The sequence below is a fragment of the Hevea brasiliensis genome, chromosome 5, assembly GCF_030052815.1.
Source record: "Hevea brasiliensis isolate MT/VB/25A 57/8 chromosome 5, ASM3005281v1, whole genome shotgun sequence".
NCBI lineage: Eukaryota > Viridiplantae > Streptophyta > Magnoliopsida > Malpighiales > Euphorbiaceae > Hevea > Hevea brasiliensis.
In genome coordinates, this window is record NC_079497.1 from 7415027 (window position 1) to 7434963 (window position 19937).

The following is a 19937-nucleotide window of genomic DNA, read 5'->3' on the forward strand; positions in this document are numbered from 1 at the left end:
TTAAATATATTAATTAAAAGTTATTAAAAATAAATATTAAATTAAATTTGACCATTTTTTTTAATATTGTTGAACTTTAATATTTTTATGAAAGAAAAAGCTTGCAGGCCATTATTTCATTTTTCTTGTGACTGTTTTTTCTTTTAAAAAAGGAGGAACTCAGGAATCAGGATGGATGGGAGGATCATCCTTATGTGACCTTCCGTTAGAGTTTATTTCCTAAAATAATCAATAAATTTTCTTCTAATAGTCTAACCATTAAAAATATACATATATATATATTTAGAAAAATTCTCCTTCTTAGATAAAAAAAGGGAATAATTCTCCTTCTCTCGAAGTTTGCCTTCGGAAAATACATATTAAAAGGAAAAGAAAAACATAAAGCCAGAATCAGACAGTGCACAGGTTTAAATACATGCAACATAAAACCCCCCACAGCACAGTTTAAACGCTCAAAACAAAACCACTGCCAGTTTCCTTCTTCTCCACATCTCCCTTTCTGTCTCTTTTCCAGAATCTATCAGCTCTGTTTTGCAGAAATCAAACCCAACCCTTTTAATCTTTCAACTTCTTTCTCTCCCTGTCCCTTTCCGGAATCCAACAAAAGCTGCTGAAGTCTCTTTATTGTTGGAAATGGAAGAGACTAGGGGCAATAACATAGCAAATAATGTGGCTCGGGCCATTGTTGCAGCTCTTGACTGGAACTCCACTCGCTGTCTCTTTCCTCGAATCCGTGCTCTCTCTCTTTCCCGCTCAGATGGATGGATGCATACCTGCTAATGCTTTTGTTTTTATTTAATTATTATATTTCTTTCCACTTTCTCAATATCTTGACCAAAAAGTTTGAATTTTGATTGTGTACGTTGATCGAATTGATTGGAAGTAGTAAATTTTAATAGCAATAATTAGTAAACTGATTGAGTTTTGGGATTGTACTAAAAGGGTAGTAACTAACGGTTAGATTGTTGCAATTGTTATTTTGCTTCAAGGGGTGTTAATACTTGTAACTTTATTTTGGCACTACTGTCAAATGTATTTAGATTTTGATTGTCTGGAACGATTTGAACTTGATTGCTTTTTGGCCTTTTGTGAAAGGGGTATTGCCGATTGGCTTTTTGTGATGTTCATGTTGTTGAATTTAACTAGTGAATATAAAAAAAAGGTTTGTTCTTTCTATTGTTTCAGGTTGGATATTTATAATTTCAATAGTCACTGTGTTGGAGAGTAAACTGAGCTTATTGGAGTTGGTAGCTTAGTTCATGCTATTTTAATTATCTGTGAATGTCAGGAAAATGGTAAATTTTGTGAGGCTTTATGTTTTCTAGTGCTCTGGGTCAGATATTTATAAACCTGATGAGTGATTGTATCAGACATCAAATAGAGGTTTAGATGTTAAAAGAAGGATCGTAGTAATTGGATATTTAGAGGTGATCTCATGCATCCATGCTATTAATACTCTGTGCATTACATAAGTGTTGATACTACCATTCTCAAGTTGCATGCCCTTTTCGAGTCTCTTTTAATTGAACGTTAATTTTGAAAGTGATTGCAAGTTGATTGAGTTTCATGCTCTTAGCAATTGCTTGATTATGAGAGTTGGCTTTTGGTTAAACAGATAAAATTGAGAGAGGATAGTGATTTGTTTACTTGGAAGTGGGCATTTGTGATTGATTCATTGAATAATGTGAATTATTTCTTCCCTGGTTAAGATAGTGATGAAGATTTTTTTTTTTTTTTTTCTAACTTGTTGGAGAAAATTTTCAATTAGCTTTCAGGCACATGCGTGCGTCACTAATTTTCAATTAGCTGTCAGGCACATGCGTGCGTTTCTGGTATTAGCAAGAACTACAATGAAAACAAATGTTCATCTGCAGATCAAAACCGGAGATGTACGAGTTTTGGCAAATGCATCATTCCTTCTTGTCAAAAAGGATTGGTCTTCTGAAATCCGGTTGCAGGCTTACAAAATGCTGCAGGTTTACACTCGTATACTACTACTCTTGTCTTTTTTTGGTGGAGATTTTTTTGATTCTCCTTCAAAAATATATCCTGTTGATAGTCTAATCAAGAGATCCTAAAACACCCTCTGCTTGAATGTGAGGAGAAATTCTTTAGAAAGAACCATCTCCAAGATCTTGAAATGATTCTCCTTTCAAATTTTCTAATTTCCTTGTTCCAAATGCACAAATCAGGCATTGGGGCTGGGGCATACTTCCAGTGGGACAAAATTATAAAGATCTGACCCTTCTGTATTTGGTCACTTCTAGTGTGTTTCATGCATTCTTTGTTTGCCACACAATGGTGTTCTTTGAGGCATTAATTGTACATTTTTTTACTTTCTGTGAAAAGGGAAAAAATAAAATAAACAAACTTCCTCTCAGGCACATCTCAAAGTTGTCCCCATGTGTTTTTTTGAGTTTGAATTTATGAATAGACTACCCTGATTGAATTGAATAGTAGATCCAATTTGATTGATGATGTGATTTTATCTTGACAGTGAATTTCATGGGGACATTGATATTCCTTTTGAGTCTTGAACTTTTTGAATGGTACCAGCAGCTCAGAAGCAATTAATATTAGCAGTTAGTCAATTACCTAATATGTATATTTTGTAACAGGCTTGGATGGTTCCAGTGAAAGACAATGAAATATTTATAAAATCATTAATTGATAGGTCTTAGGTTGCTTGGAGTTTGATCACATTAGATAGCATAAGCATATTTATTTTCTGCAGTATTTGGTCTGGTTGCGGAGGGAGGAATTAAGCCTAATGGAACGCAGGAATTTTGCTAATGTTGGTGTTGAATTGATGTCTGAGATTGCAAATTCTTCTGAAGAATAGGCTCTAAAAAGCCAGACAGCTGCCGTTGTTGCTGAGCTTCTAAGCACTTTCCTCTTGAATGCTGTGTAAGCTGTGTCTTATTAGCAGTCCAGAACTCATGTTTGTGCTCTTATACAGATTGTTAGAAGAGAAGGCATAGAACTGTGGCAAGAGCTGCTTCCTTCTCTGGTTTCCTTATGTGGACAGGGTCCTGTTCAAGTATGCATTTTCCTGTACAGTATTCATATTTCTTGCTTGTAGATATTGCATTGCTTGACTATGCTTCATTCTAAAGCAGGTATTGGAAGGTTCTGCTGATTTTTTTTTTCCCTTGTATTAGGCTAAGTTGAACTCTGTCTAAATAGTTTGCGCTTAGTCGGTCCCAAGCTCGGATAAAGGAGGAGAGTTGCGTTAGGTAACAACCAGCGTAAAAATTTCGTCACACCTTATGATATGGATTCAAATAATATAAACGTTGGGGCGTCCTCTACTAACGACGCGCTACATTGGAGCCCGGGTGTAGTGAGAAATATGCAAGGGTGTAGGGCGTTAACCGAAAGCGACGCGCCATGCCGGCGCCCGGGTGTGGTGTTAAGTGAGCAAGGGTTCCCACATCATGGACGGGTGTGGGTAAAGAAGTTAGTCCGTAGGACAGATAGTAGAACAGATAGTAGAACAGAACACAAGATAGACATAGAAAACAATAGAAGATATCATAGAAGGAGACCAATTAGGAAGGAGCAGGATAGGAGGATGATCAGATTTGGTACTTGGAATGTTGGATCACTTACAGGAAAATTAATGGAGCTTGTGGATACCTTGGAAAGGAGAAGGGTGAATATTGCTTGCATTCAGGAGACTAAATGAATAGGGGAGAAAAGTAAGGAAGGGGGTAATTCAGGGTACAAACTGTGGTTTACCGGAAAGGAGAGAAACAAGAACGGAGTGGGCATAATCATAGACAGGACATTGAAAGACGCAGTAATAGCTGTGAAAAAAGTAGGAGATAGAATTATACTAGTAAAGCTAGTACTAGAAGGAGAAACAATAAATATAGTTAGTGCTTATACCCCACAAATAGGATTAGACAATGAGAGTAAATAAAAGTTTTGGGAAGATATGGATGATTTAATGCAAAGCATACCGAATGAAGAGAATATTTTCATTGGTGGAGATCTGAATGGACATGTAGGAAGTGATAGACAAGGTTATGAGAATATTTATGGAGGTTTTGGTTTTGGCAGTCGAAATGAGGAGGGAAAAAACATCCTGAATTTTGCTATGGCATACGACCTAATACTAGCAAATACCTACTTTATAAAAAGAGAGTCACATTTAGTGACTTTCAAAAGTGGACAACATAGAAGCCAAATCGACTTCCTCTTAACCAGGAAGACAAATAGAGTTCTATGCAAGGATTGCAAGGTCATTCCAGGAGAGACTTTAACAAGTCAACATTGGTTGGTGGTCTTGGATGTCAAGTTTAGGAACAATTTAAGTAAGGTTAGAAGAAATAGTGTAGCTCGAACAAAGTGATGAGAGTTCAAAGGAGTAAAGCAAGTGAAGTTCCAAAATGAGCTTCTCGAGTCCGAAGTTTGGAAGCTGGGTATGGAGGCCAATGATATGTGGATACAGATGACATCAAAGATTAGAGAAGTAGCTAGAAAAGTACTTGGAGAGTCTAAAGAACATGGACCACCCTTAAAAGAGAGATGGTGGTGGAATGAGGAAGTACAAAAGGCAGTGAAAAGAAAAAGAGAATGGTATAAGAAATTACTTAAATGTGATAATAATGAGGCATATAAACAGTACAAGATAGCAAAGAAAGAGGCAAAAAAGGCAGTTAGTCAAGTAAGAGCACAGGCCTTTGAAAAATTATATGAGAAACTTAGAACTAAAGAAGGGGAGAAAGATATTTATAGATTAGCAAGGAGGAGAGAAATGAAATGTCAAGATCTTAATCAAGTTAGGTGCATTAAGGATAAAGAAGGAAAAGTTTTGGTGAAAGATGAGGACATTAAAGAAAGATGGAGAAATTATTTTAATGATCTCTTTAATAATAGTCAAAATGGTAATAGCGTGAATATAGACTATAAAACAATAGAAAAGAATTTGAATTATACTAGAAGGATTAGATCCTTAGAAGTAAAGGAAGCACTTAAGAGAATGAAAGTGGATAAAGCCTGTGGATCCGATGAAATACCAATTGAAGTGTGGAAGTGTTTGGGAGATATATGAGTGGCATGGTTAACTAAATTATTTAATAAGATTCTAAACTCAAAGAAAATGCCTAATGAATGGAGGATGAGTATTTTAGTACCTATTTTTAAAAATAAGGGAAACATACAGAGTTGGTCAAATTATAGGGGAATTAAACTCATGAGTCATACTATGAAGTTGTGGGAGAGAGTTGTGGAGCATCGACTACGTCATGATACTTCTATCTCTCCAAAACAATTTGGTTTCATGTCCGGTCGTTCAACTATGGAAGCGATCTTTCTCATTAGAAGCTTGATGGAGAAATATAGAGATGTGAAGAAAGATCTACACATGGTTTTTATTGATTTGGAGAAGGCTTATGATAGTGTTCCAAGAGATGTCTTATGGAATGTGTTAGAACAAAAGAGGGTATCTATTAGGTACATACAAGTGTTGAAAGATATGTATGAAGGAGCAACTACTATTGTGCCCACAGTGGGAGGGGACATAAGAGATTTTCCGGTCTCAATTGGATTACACCAAGGATCAGCCATAAGCCCTTACCTTTTTACATTAGTTTTAGATGAATTGACGAAACATATACAAGAGAGTATTCCTTGGTGCATGATGTTTGCGGATGATATTGTTCTGATAGATGAGACACGAGAAAGAGTCAATGAAAGCTAGAGCTTTGGAGAAGTACTCTAGAGTCAAAGGGTTTTAAGTTAAGTAGAACGAAGACAGAATACATGCGTTGCAAGTTTAGTGAAGGCCAAACTGGTGATAGGGAAGGAGTTAGCTTGAATGGAGTGGTACTGTCCCAAAGTAATCACTTTAAATATCTAGGCTCAGTCCTTCAAGTAGATGGGGGATATGAGGAGGATGTTAGTCATAGGATTAACGCCGGATGGTTGAAGTGGAGACGTGCCACGGGAGTTTTATGTGATCGTAAGATTCCCAATAAGTTGAAAGGAAAATTTTACCGTACAGCCATACGACGTGCTATGTTATATGGTAGTGAGTGTTGGGCACTGAAAGAGTCGTATGCGTCTAAAATAAGAGTTGCAGAGATGAGAATGTTAAGGTGGATGAGTGGCCATACTAGACTAGATAAAGTCCGTAATGAGAGTATTAGAGAAAATGTAGGAGTGGTGCCAATTGAAGATAAGTTGAGGGAAGGGAGATTGAGGTGGTTTGGTCATGTGAAGCATAGACATATGGAGACTCCAGTTTGACAAGTAGAGCATATTAGGTTAGAGGATAGAAAGAAAAAAAGAGGTAGACCTAAGCTGACTTGGAAGAAAGTAGTACAACATGACCTAGAAGTATTACACATTTCTGAGGATTTAACTCAAAATCGTTTAGAGTGGAGAAAGCGAATCCATATAGCCGACCCCAAATTTTTGGGATAAAAGCTTAGTTGAGTTGTATTAGGCTGAGTTGGTTGCAATGATGCTGAGATGGCTTCTTGAAGATATTACGGTTCACAACGAAGATTTAGAATGTAACTTTGTTGTTTGTGTATGTGTACTGATTACTGAAATATGTGTCAAGGAAATTGAATATTTTGAACTTTGGAAACTTGGTAGATTGTGGAATATTACTTTTTCAGAACCTCAAAAGTGGATTAATGAGTTGATTGAAAGTTTGAATTTGCAAGTTTAAAGTTCATGTCTTACTATTCTTCTACTTTTCTTTCTTCGTTTGTTTTTAATTTTCTCTTCTTTCTACCTACTATTTAATTGTGTTTTGGTCTTAAAGTTGTATGCAGTGACTTTAATTTTCTATTGCACTTATGTTGCTGCATGATATCTTATCTTGGCATTGAATGTCTTTTCAGGAGACTGGCGTTGGCTTTTGTTATGGGGGCTTACTCAATCCTTGCCTGAAATTTTGCCTCTACTTTACATTGTATGCTTCCATCTTTATCTTTGCTACAGCACACTCTCTCTTTCTCTACATAATTATAATGTCTTCATTCTTGATGTAGTTACTAGAAAGACATTTTAGTGCTGCATTGCATGAAGTAGGTAGGCAACAACTGGACTCTGCGAAACAGCATGCTGCCACAGAAACAGCCACTCTGAATGTTGTTAATGCATATACAGAGTGGGCTCCTTCATCTGATCTAGCTAAATATGGCATAATTCATGGGTATGATAACTCATAGCCGTTGATTTAAAATCTTAGTGTGGATTATTTTTCACCTTCTCCATCACAGTCTGGTTTGATATCTTAATTTCTTCAACCTCTTTTCTCTCCCCCTTATACAGGTGTGGTTTTTTACTTTCTTCTTTTGACTTTCAACTTCATGCTTGTGAGTTTTTCGGACTTGTCTCCCCAAGGTATGCCAATGGTTTATTTGATGTCTCAAGTAGTTACGATCAACTTTTTCCCCCGATAGTACAAGATAGCAAAAATAGAGGCAAAAAAGGCAGTTAGTCAAGCAAGAGCGTAGGCCTTTGAAAAGTTATTTTGTTGATCTCTTTAATAATAGTCAAAATGGTAATAGCGTGAATATAGGCTACAGAGCAATAGAAAAGAATGTGAATTATACTAGAAAGATTAGATCTTTAGAAGTAAAGGAAACACTTGAGAGAATGAAAGTAGGTAAAGCCTATAGACCCGATGGAATACCAATTGAAGTGTGGAAGTGTTTGAGAGATATGAGAGTGGCATAAACTCAACTCAACTCAACTAAGCCTTTATCCCAAAAATTTGGGGTCGGCTATATGGATTCGCTTTCTCCACTCTAAACGATTTTGGGTTAAATCCTCAGAAATGTGTAATGCTTCTAGGTCATGTTGTACTACTCTCCTAGATATGAGAGTGACATGATTAACTAAATTATTTAATAAGATTCTAAATTCAAAGAAAATGCCCTGATGAATGGAGAATGAGTATTTTAGTACCTATTTTTAAGAATAAGGGAGACATACAGAATTGCTCAAATTATAGAGGAATTAAACTCGTGAGCTATACTATAAAATTCTCGGAGAGAATTGTGAGAGAGTTGTGGAACATCGATTACGTCATGATACTTCTATCTCTCCCAATCAATTTGGCTTCATGTCCGGTCGTTCAACTATGGAAGCGATCTTTCTCATTAAAAGCTTGATGGAGAAATATAGAGATGTGAAGAAAGATCTATACATGGTTTTTATTGATCTGGAGAAGGCTTATGATAGTGTTCCAAGAGATGTCTTATGGAGAGTGTTAGAACAAAAGAGGATATCTATTAGGTACATACAAGCGTTGAAAGATATGTATGAAGGAGCAACTACTATTGTGCCCACAGTGGGACGGACACAAAAGATTTTCCTATCTCAGTTGGATTACACCAAGATTCAGTTATAAACCCTTATTTTTTTACATTAGTTTTAGATAAATTGACGAAACATATACAAAAGAGTATCCCTTGGTGCATGACGTTTGCTGATGATATAGTTCTGATAGATGAGACGCGAGAAGGAGTCAATAGAAAGTTAGAGCTTTGGAGAAGTACTCTAAAGTCAAAGGGCTTTAAATTAAGTAGAACGAAGACAGAATACATGCATTGCAAGTTCAGTGAAAGCCGAACTGGTGATAGGGAAGGAGTTAGTTTGGATAGAGTGGTATTGTCCCAAAGTAATCACTTTAAATATCTTGGCTCAGTCATTCAAGTAGATGGGGGATGTGAGTAGGATGTTAGTCATAGGATTAAAGCCGGATGGTTGAAGTGGAGACTTGCCATGGGAGTTTTATGTGATTGCAAGATTCCCAATAAGTTGAAAGGAAAATTTTACATGTTATATGATAGTGAGTGTTAGGCACTGAAGGAGTCGTATGTGTCTAAGATAAAAGTTGCGGAGATGAGAATATTAAGGTGGATGAGTGGCCATACTAGACTAGATAAAGTCCATAATGAGAGTATTAAAGAAAAGGTAGGAGTGGTACCAATTGAGGATAAGTTGAGAGAAGGGAGATTGAGGTGGTTTGGTCATGTGAAGCGTAGACATACGGAGGCTCCAGTTAGACAAGTAGGACACATTAGGTTAGAGGATAGAAAGAAAAAAAGAAGTAGACCTAAACTGACTTGGAGGAAAGTAGTACAACATGATCTAGAAGCATTATACATTTCCGAGGATTTAACCCAAAATCATTTAGAGTGGAGAAAGAGAATCCATATAGCCGACCCCAAATTTTTGGGATAAAGGCTTAGTTGAGTTGAGTCGAGTTGAGTTCACATTCTCATGACTACTGTCTGTTGTGAATTTGAGATTTGCAGAAAGAGACCTGTTGACACCTCTGCTTCTGAATTTGATTCTGTAATGAGTGATATCTTTCAGATCTTGATGAATGTCTCCAGAGAATTTTTATACAAATCTGGATCAAGTGCTGGGGTTGTAGATGAGAGTGAATTTGAGTTTGCAGAATATGTATGTGAGAGTATGGTGTCTCTGGGTTCTTCCAACTTGGAATGCATTTCTGGTGATAGCATTATACTTTCTCTTTATTTGCAACAGGTAGTTACACTTTTTTGTAACATATGTTAGGATGATTGAAAGTACAGGATTTCATGCGAGGGCTGTGTTGAAGAATCATTCACAATATAACTCGTTGATATAATTTCAGATGTTGGGCTTCTTTCAACATTATGAGCTCACTCTCCATTATCAATCCCTTCTCTTTTGGCTGGTAGGTGGATTTCTTTGGATGTTATAGTTATAAGACATTCACTAAGACTAGCAAGCATATTTTGCTATTATTAATGTTTTTTTTTTCTTTTCTTTTCTCTTTTTTTTTTTTTTTTTTTTTTTTTGTAGGTGCTAATGAGAGATCTAATGTCCAAGCCAAAAGTTGTTGTACTTTCATCTGGAGGTGGTTCTGCTGTTAATAATGTGGGCTTTGGTTCTGGACAGGTTGACAATGAAAAAACAAAGATTTTAGGTCTGATGAGTGATGATATTTGTAATGCAATTCTGGATAACACTTTCCAGCGAATGCTTAAAAGAGAAAAAAGTAGGGACATCCTTTTCTCTTGGGGCATTGGAGTTGTGGAGTGATGATTTTGAAGGCAAGGGAGACTTTAGCCAGTATCGTTCTAAGCTGGTAAATTATTCTGAGATTCTTCTTTTTCTTATTTAACATCTTAGTTCGCCTTCTTATTGTCAGTGGTCAAATTATACATTTTAACTTTTTAAGGATTTATATCATTGTTTGATTTACTGTACTGCAGCTGTCTTTTTATTTTTTTATTCTTCCCCATTTTCTCTTTATTTTCTGTTTTCATTGTTATTTAATTTGTTGTGTTTGGGTTTGTTACTGATGCATGCTTTCTTAATGCACTCCGAGCTGATGAAGTTTGTTGCTTCTTTTAAACCCCTTATAGCCAGCGCTAAAGTTTCTGAGACAATTTTTTCAATCATCAAGAGCTTCTCCATTTCAGCAATTCCTGTTCAGGTGTATTATGAACTCTTTTGAGTAAACTTATTTATAGATGCCTGCTCATTAAATTTTCAATCCATGGAGTTTTTGCCATTCCTGTTTGACCTTTTGCTGACCGTTGATATTTCTCTATCTTGTGTATGCATCATTTCTAAAATTCAGGAACTAGCTGTGATGGAAAGCACACAAGTGGCTCTTGAAAACATTGTAAGCGCAATTTTTGATGGATCACATGAATTTGCAGGGGGGAGTTCTGAAGTTCACCTTGCATTTTGTAGAATATTTGAAGGTTTTAGCAACTTCTATTTATTTTGCTGGATTAAAAAAAAAAAAAAAACTATAAGGCAAGCTGAAAAATTCTGGTTACTATGAATTGAAGGTTTACTTCAGCAACTTCTCTCTTTGAAATGGATGGAACCAGCTCTTGTGGAAGTCCTTGGGCACTACTTAGATGCATTGGGTCCCTTTTTGAAGTATTTCCCAGATGCCGTGGGCAGTGTTATCGATAAATTATTTGAGCTTCTGACATCACTTCCATTTGCGGTTAAGGTGTCTAGTAATATTTATCTTAATTTTCAAGGATCATTACTTTTAAAGGGATATTGAATTTAGATATGCTTCTATGTGATTGTTAGGATCCTTCAGTGCACGGCATGCAAGGCTGCAGATTTGTCCGTCATTCATTCGAATAGCCAAAGCAGCTGGAAAAAGCATTCTGCCCCACATGAAGGTGGCTTATTTTTGCCTTCTCTCTTTTTAGCGAATCCTCTCTCCCACTAGTGTGGCAAATTTAGTTAACTTTGTCAATGAAAGAAAATCGAGCTACTTGGATATTATCAGTGAGATCAATTAACGTATGTGGACTTCCTATAGCTTATGCAGAATCCTTTCAACTATAGCTTGAGTGCCTCATACATGCTTTAGAAGGAAAAGTTGAAGTGCTTTAGAAATAAACTGAATTGCATAAAACTGTATACTCAAATTTCATGCCTGAAATTAAAGACTGAAGAGCCTAATAATCTCAGGGAAGATCCCTATTTTACTTTGTTGTGCTGTTTTATTGTAGGATGTAGCTGATACAATGGCCTATATGCAAGAGAAGGTTGTCTAAATCATAGTGAACATAATCTTCTAGGCAAAGCATTTCTTGTAATGGCTTCTGCTGCTGGGTAATTTATTGCGTAGAGTGAACTGATGGACTATCTTTTTTAACTACCAAGCGTCAAATATCTTGCTTACTGCTGCAACTTTCTTAATGTGATGCAGGATTCAACAACAACAAGAAGTTTTGGCCTGGTTACTTGAACCTTTGAGCCAACAGTGGATACAGCTAGAATGGCAAAATAATTTTTTGTCTGAACCACTGGGTCTGATTCGTTTGTGCTCTGAGACACCATTTATGTTGTCGATTTTCCACACTGTGACATTCTTTGAGAAGGTGCTTAAAAGAAGTGGAACCAGAAAAGGCCATATGAATTTGCAGAACAGCTCAACAGCAAGCACTCCTTTGCATCTGGCGTCACATCTATCCTGGATGCTGCCTCCTCTCTTATAAGTATGTGTGTTGCTTTTAAGAACTAACTGTATTATTTCAATTTTTTTTTCATTCATATTTTCTGTACTAGAAGGCTATTACTATTGAAAATATTGTCTTGTTGATTGGCATTTGCTCCGTGCCATACATTCCCTTTGGTCTCCATCCATATCTCAAGCATTACCTGGAGAATTGAAAGCTGCCATGACCATGAGTGATGCTGAGCGATTTGCTCTTCTTGGGGAAGGGAACCCCAAATTGCCAAAGGGTCCTTTAACTTTCACAGATGGATCTCAATTTGACAAGTATAAGGAAGGGTCTGCAGAAATAAATGAATCTGATATAAGAAATTGGTTAAAAGGTATCAGAGACAGCAGGTAAGCTCGAGTGTTCTGCAGGTTTTTTTTACTTGGTCACTTAAGTTTTTGCTGTGAATTTATTTTCTGCCTTATTTTCTTCTCTCTCTCTCTCTCTCTCTCTCTCTCTCTTGTGTTTGGCTACTAGAGTAACAGTACTTGAATTTATTTGAGGATAGTGTTGTAGGAGTGACAATAGGGTGAGGTAAAATGTGTTTTGCTATTCCTTCTTTGCATCAACAGTTATTTATTGTCCTTTTTTTTTGTTCATTAATTGATTAATTAAAAAAAATTAATGTTTATTTAGTCTTAGGGCTAGAGTTCTGAAGAAGAAATTTTTATGAACTGAAGCTTCCCTAGACATATAAGTAGATTCATTTGTTTGTTAATATTTAATAATTTCTGATGTTTAGTTTTCCTTTAACTGCTTGAAAAATCTCTCCTCTGATGTCTGTATGCATGCCTCTGCATCCAATCACTAGGATAGCTACAAATTATAGAATCTTGGGAAGAAAGGGATGACCTGTTTTGCTTCAGTGGTTGGTGAGAGAAGACTGATAAGTGTTGTTCTTATTTACCCTTTCTTTCAATATGTCTATATATACACAAGTGATCACATGAGCTGGGCCTATGATCTCTACCAAAGTCCTATTCTTTGAACCACCTTAGATAAGCCCGGGTAGCAGTAGCATGACTGAACAGTTTTACAAAAAGCATATGATTGATTCCTTAGAGTAACAGATGATCATGCAAGTATTATGTAATACGTATATACAATTTAGCACTTAGCTAAAAGTGTCGGGGGAAGAGGGGGAAGGGGGAAAAACAGAAATACTGGCTCATGTACAAATCCAGGTGAAGTGCTGATGCATCTGCCACAATTCCAGATACAATGTCTTGGGCCTATCAATAACCATTGGAGATCCATTTTCCAAATGTTTGGATGTTCATTCCATTGATGTGGCACTGATGCAGAATATACAGTCTATGGAGTTCAGACATATAAGGCAGCTTATCCATGCAGTTTTGATATATTTGGTCAAGTCGTGTCCTTCAGAAATGTGGGAGCTCTGACTGGAAAAGGTCCTCTATCCATTATTTCTCCATGTGCAGCAAGTTCTTAACTTCTCTTGGTCTAGTCTTTGCATGAAGCTAAAGCAAAGGTTCCAGATGTCCATGGCATACTTGCTGGGTCAGACTTGAAAGTGGAAGTAATGGAGGATAAACTCCTTCAAGATCTGACTCGTGAGACGTGCTTACTGATGTCTGCTATAGCTTCACCAGGACTAAATATCAGGCTTCCATCTTTAGAACTATTATGGAAAGTCAATCACTATGTTATGGAAAGTCAATCACTATATTATTTCTCTGTATATTCTGTATTCTGTATTCCTATTTAGGATTTCTTATTTATGATTTTTTCCTAATTAGTAGAACACAATTATAGGAATCAATTGTATATATATACCCATGTACAGATTAATTGATATCAATGAGAATCATCTCTTTCTACATGGTATCAGAGCAGGTCATCAATCTAGGGTGACTATTTGTTCTCACTACCCAGCTCAGGAGAGACCTTAGCCGCCGACCGGCCGTTTCAACCCCATCATTCCACCACTGTGTGCTGTTACCTGATCCAGTATACCATTAAAGGACTTCTGAGATTTGGCTCTCAGATCCTATTTCGGTATTTGCTTGATTTGTTATTTTGGATTATTTTGCTGCTATAAGCACTTTGGATTAGCGTTTCGGTTAGTTTTCTTTGTCTCAACAAATGGCAGACAATAAGAATGTTATTTCTGATGTGATTCCGGTGATGACTAAGATCACGGAACACAAACTTAATGGTTTGAATTACAGGTGGAGTAAGATCATAGGGTCTATTTGCGTAGCATTGATAAGGATGATCACCTTACTAAAGATCCACCCACTGATGATACACGACAAACTTGGCTAAGGGAGGATGCTCGGTTGTTTTTGCAGCTTCGGAACTCGATTCATAGTGAGGTAATTAGTTTAATTAATCACTGTGAATTTGTTAAGGAATTGATGGATTACTTAGATTTTCTCAGATTCGTAAAGGGAATATCTCCGTATTTATGATGTTTGTAAGGCATTCTGTCTTTGAGAAAGAGGATAAGTCTCTCACGGCTTATTTTATGGATTTTAAACGGGTATATGAGGAACTTAATGTATTGTTGCCTTTTAGTCCTGATGTAAAAGTTCAGCAGGCCCAACGGGAGCAACTAGCTGTTATGAGTTTTCTTGCAGGCCTTCCTTCAGAGTATGAGACTGCTAAATCTCAGATTCTCTCCAGTTCTGAGATTTCCTCTTTGCATGAAACGTTCACACGGGTCCTTCGTACAGAGAGTACTCAATCTTCACAGCCTGCCAGTAGTGCTCTTATTAGCCGTAATCCAAATGGACAACAGGGTAATAGAAGAGGAAGTAGAGGAGGAATTACCTGCAACAGATGTAATCAGCGTAATGGAGAGGCTAGTTCTAATCAGGACTCAAGAGGAGTCATTTGTTATTATTGCCATGAGCCTGGCCATACAAAATATAATTGTCCGCAACTTCAGAGGAAAAATCAGCAATCACAGATGGCAAATATGGCAGCAGAGAATTCTACAGTATCTTCCTCTGAGAAAACTATTTTAGTATCTGCAGAGGATTTTGCACAATTTTCCCAGTATCAGGCATCTCTAAAGCCTACCAGTTCCCCTGTCACTGCGATCGCTGAGTCAGGTAAATCCACTACATGCCTTGTGTCTTCTTCATCCAAATGGGTTATTGATTCTGGTGCGACAGATCACATGACAGGTAATTCTAGTCTTCTATCTGCTTTTCAGTCTAATCTCACTTCCTCTACTGTTACTTTAGCTGATGGTTCTACTTCTTGTGTCATGGGTTCTGGAACTGCGAACCCGACTTCGTCAATTTCTTTGTCTTCTGTTTTGTGTCTACCAAAATTCTCTTTTAATCTACTTTCTGTTAGTAAACTTACTCGTACCTTAAATTATTCTGTTTCCTTTTTTCCTGACCAGTGTTTGTTTCAGGATCTTACGACGAAGCAGATTATTGGTAGAGGACGCGAGTCAGGTGGTCTCTACATTCTGGAAAATCATGTACCGCGGTCGCTTGTTTGCTCCAGTACCTTAACACCTCTTGAAGCTCATTGTAGATTGGGTCATCCTTCTTTGTCTACCATGAAGAAGCTGTGTCCTCAATTTCAGTCTTTATCAGTACTAGAATGTGAGTCGTGTCAGTTTGCAAAATATCATCGTTTGCCTTCTGTGTCTAGAGTCAATAAACGGGCTTCATCCCTTTTTGAGTTAGTTCATTCTGATGTTTGGTGTCCTTGTTCTATTATATCTAAAACTGGATTTCGTTATTTTGTTACTTTTGTTGATGATTACTCTCGTGTTACCTGGTTATATTTAATGAAGAATCGTTCTGAGTTGTTTTCTATCTTTTGTGCCTTTTGTAATGAAATCAAAACTCAATTTAATATTTCTGTGCGCATATTAAGAAGTGATAATGCCAAAGAATATTTTTCAGCACAATTTCAGTCTTATATGACACAAAATGGCATTCTTCATCAGTCTTCCTGTGCGGATACCCCATCCCAAAATGGTGTGGCCGAAAGAAAAAATCATCATCTTCTTGAGGTAACTCGTGCTCTTCTTTTTCAGATGAAAGTACCTAAACACTTTTGGGCTGATGCAGTTTCTACGGCATGTTTTTTGATCAATCGTATGCCGTCTTCTGTCCTTAATGGGGATATTCCTTATACTACTTTGTTTCCTACAAAATCTTTATTCCCTATTGAACTCCGTATTTTTGGTTGTACCTGTTTTGTGCGTGATGTTCGTCCACAGGTTACTAAATTGGATCCAAAATCTCTCAAATGTGTCTTCCTTGGGTACTCCCGGCTCCAAAAAGGGTATCGTTGTTTCTCTCCTACTCTTAATCGTTATCTTGTTTCTGCAGATGTCACATTTTTTGAGTCCACTCCATTTTTTCCTCCATCATCTGTATATGAGAGTCAGGGGGAGGAGGATGATCTCTTAATATATACTGTCCAACCAATGTCTAGTCCTCTCCCACAGCCTGTTCCTTCTGTCTCTAGACCTACTCGACCTCCCGTTGTTCATGTTTATTCCAGGAGATTGGAGATTCCTGACTCAGATCCTCCACCAGCTACTTCGTTGGGCGATCGTGTACCTCATACTGATCATAATTTTGATCTAGACTTACCCATTGCTCTTCGTAAAGGTAAACGTTCATGTACTTACCCTATCTCTTCTTTTGTTTCTTATAATCAATTGTCTTCTTGTTCTCGGTGTTTTATTACTTCTTTAGACTCTGTTCCTATCCCTAATACTGTTAATGAGGCACTGTCTCATCCTGGCTGGTGTGATGCTATGAAAGAGGAAATGGAGGCTTTAGATGCTAATGGTACATGGGAACTATTGCCTTTGCCCACTGGTAAGAAAGCTATTGGATGCAAATGGGTATTCTGATGAAAGGTAAATCCTGATGGTTCTGTGGCTAGGTTAAAAGCACGCCTTGTAGCAAAAGGATATGCTCAGACATATGGGGTTGATTACTCTGATACTTTTTCTCCTGTAGCTAAACTTACTTCTATTCGCTTGTTTATCTCTTTAGCAGCTACATATGATTGGCCCCTGCATCAATTGGATATCAAGAATGCTTTCCTTCATGGTGATCTTCAGGAGGAGGTATATATGGAGCAACCACCTGGGTTTGTTGCTCAGGGGGAGTTGGGTAAAGTTTGTAGGTTTCGGAAGTCTCTTTATGGCTTGAAACAAAGTCCTAGGGCATGGTTTGGGAGATTCAAAGAAGCGACAGGAATTTGGTATGCAAAAGAGTAAGTGTGATCACTCAGTATTTTATAGGCAATCTGAGGCTGGCATAATTCTCTTGGTAGTCTATGTGGATGACATTGTCATCACTGGGAGTGATTCTGCAGGTATTTCATCTCTTAAAACCTTCCTCCAAACTCAGTTTCAGACCAAAGACTTGGGATTGTTAAAGTATTTCTTGGGTATCGAAGTTATAAGAAGTAAGAAGGGTATTTTCTTGTCTCAAAGAAAATATGTCCTCGATCTATTGACAGACAGGAAAATTAGGTGCTAAGCCTTGTAGCGCACCAATGACTCCAACTTTACAACTGTTAGCAGGGGATAGTGAGTTGTTTGAAGATCCAGAGAGATACAGGAGATTGGTAGGAAAATTGAACTACCTTACAGTCACTCGTCCTGACATTGCTTATGCCGTTAGTGTGGTAAGTCAGTTTATGTCTTCCCCAACTGTTGCTCATTGGGAAGCCTTGGAACAAATCTTGTGTTATCTGAAGGGCGCTCCAGGAAGAGGTTTGCTATATGGCAATCATGGGCATTTGAATGTTGAATGTTTTTCAGATGCCGACTGGGCTGGATCTAAGGTTGACAGGAGGTCAACTACTGGATATTGCGTTTTTATTGGAGGAAATTTGGTATCTTGGAGAAGCAAGAAGCAGAGTGTAGTTTCTCGATCTAGTGCTGAATCCGAATACAGAGCCATGGCACAATCAGTATGTGAGGTAATGTGGATACTTCAATTACTAGATGAGACCGGTTTTAAGACCTCTGCCTGCGAAATTGTGGTGTGATAATCAAGCTGCTCTTCATATTGCTTCTAATCCGGTGTTTCATGAGCGGACCAAACATATTGAGATTGATTGTCACTTTATTCGTGAAAAGATTCAACAACAGATCATCTCAACAGGACACATCAAAGCGGAGAGCGATTAGGAGATATTTTCACAAAAGCTCTGAATGGAGCTAGGATTGACTACATTTGTAACAAGTTGGGCATGATTAACATCTATGCTCCAACTTGAGGGGGAGTGTTATGGAAAGTCAATCACTATGTTATGGAAAGTCAATCACTATATTATTTCTCTGTATATTCTGTATTCTGTATTCCTATTTAGGATTTCTTATTTATGATTTTTTCCTAATTAGTAGAACACAATTATAGGAATCAATTGTATATATATACCCATGTACAGATTAATTGATATCAATGAGAATTATCTCTTTCTACATGAACAATCTGGGCATGTCAGCCGGGGTGATACATCTTCTCTGAATGACCTGGATGCATTTGTATCAAACTCTATGGTTGGGTGCGTCATGTATGAGACTAGACTTTTCCGTTTATTAATGGAAGCAGTTCTTCCTTTCCATAATTTTTCCCCCTCAAATCCTGCTTGTCTAAAATTTAATTCATTTACAGTTTCCTTCTGAAGCACAAAGGCCTGGCTTTTCCAGCATTACAGATTTGTATAGAAGCTTTCACATGGACAGATAGTGAAGCAGTGACAAAAGTTTCTTCCTTCTGTGCTCCCGTTATTCTTTTAACTATAGCAACAAATAATGCTGAACTCCGAGAATTTGTTTCAAAAGATCTGTTCTATGTAATTATCAAGGGCTTGGAGCTTGAGTCAAATGCAGTTATTAGTGCTGATCTGATTGGTCTCTGTCGAGAAATATTCATGTACCTCCGTGATAGAGATCCAGCCCCAAGACAGGGAAATTATTACTGTCCGTGCTATTTTAATGCGCTGGATAAAGTTTTATCGTTGAAATCCTACATCTGATTGAGGAGTTCCTAAACACTGTCAACTAAAGGATGTCTTTCCTTCCCCTGTTTCTACTCTCTCTCCCTTGTATTACGCCCCAAGACCTGTTTGCTTTTGAAGAAGCTTTAACAAAGACATCTAGTCCTAAGGAACAAAAGCAGCATCTAAAGAGCTTGCTTTTATTAGCTTCTGGAAACAAGTTGAAGGCACTTGCTGCCCAGAAAAGTGTGAATATTATCACAAACCTTACAGGTAAGCCCTCCAAGATCACTGTGATTTCTTGGATTCTATTTCTTAGTGAGAACACGTTCATCTTGGGCCTTTGGCTCCGATATATTCTCATCCTATTTTTCTCATACTGTAAAATCTATGTTCTATTCTATCAGAAGAATGTTAAAACAATAATCAGTAATTTGCCATTTCTATAGTCATAACCTATTCAAAATAGTGTGTATTTACTAGCTTGTTGCCTCCATTCAGCTCGACCTTGAAGCTCAGTTACTGTTCCAGAAACTAGAATTGATGAAGGGGATTCTGTGAGGTTAGCAGCCATTTCATGAGGAACTTATACGATCACTGCAGAGTTGATGTACAGATACAAATTGAAAAGAAAAAGAAATCTGATTTGACAAATACACAGAGGTAGTAAGCTAGAAGGCAAGGCAGGTTTGATTTGCCATTGTTCTATGGAGATTGATGCAACTGATTTGTCACATCCCCAGCTTTATAGAAGTCTGTAGAATAACATTATATGCCATATTCCATTATCCTATGCTTTTGCTGCAACTGGAAGTTTGTCTCACATGATTGTATCTTTTTGTTAATAGTTTTTCCCCTTCCATGGCAGCTTAAAAAACCCCACTTGCTCATCTGTATTTGCATTCTTGAGCAAATTTCAAAATCTATATGAATATTGCAATTCCAGGCCTCTCCTTATTTTGGAAA

At 37.3% G+C, this 19937-nt stretch overlaps 1 long non-coding RNA gene and 1 pseudogene across 1 annotated transcript; both read left to right on the plus strand.

Moving 5' to 3' along the window:
- The first annotated feature begins 174 nt into the window (after positions 1-174).
- On the plus strand, positions 175-19937 carry LOC110637784 (protein HASTY 1-like; annotated as a pseudogene).
- On the plus strand, positions 14813-15811 carry LOC131179886 (uncharacterized). Its single transcript, XR_009148802.1, has 2 exons — positions 14813-15088; positions 15400-15811. It is a non-coding gene; the product is annotated as an uncharacterized LOC131179886 (long non-coding RNA).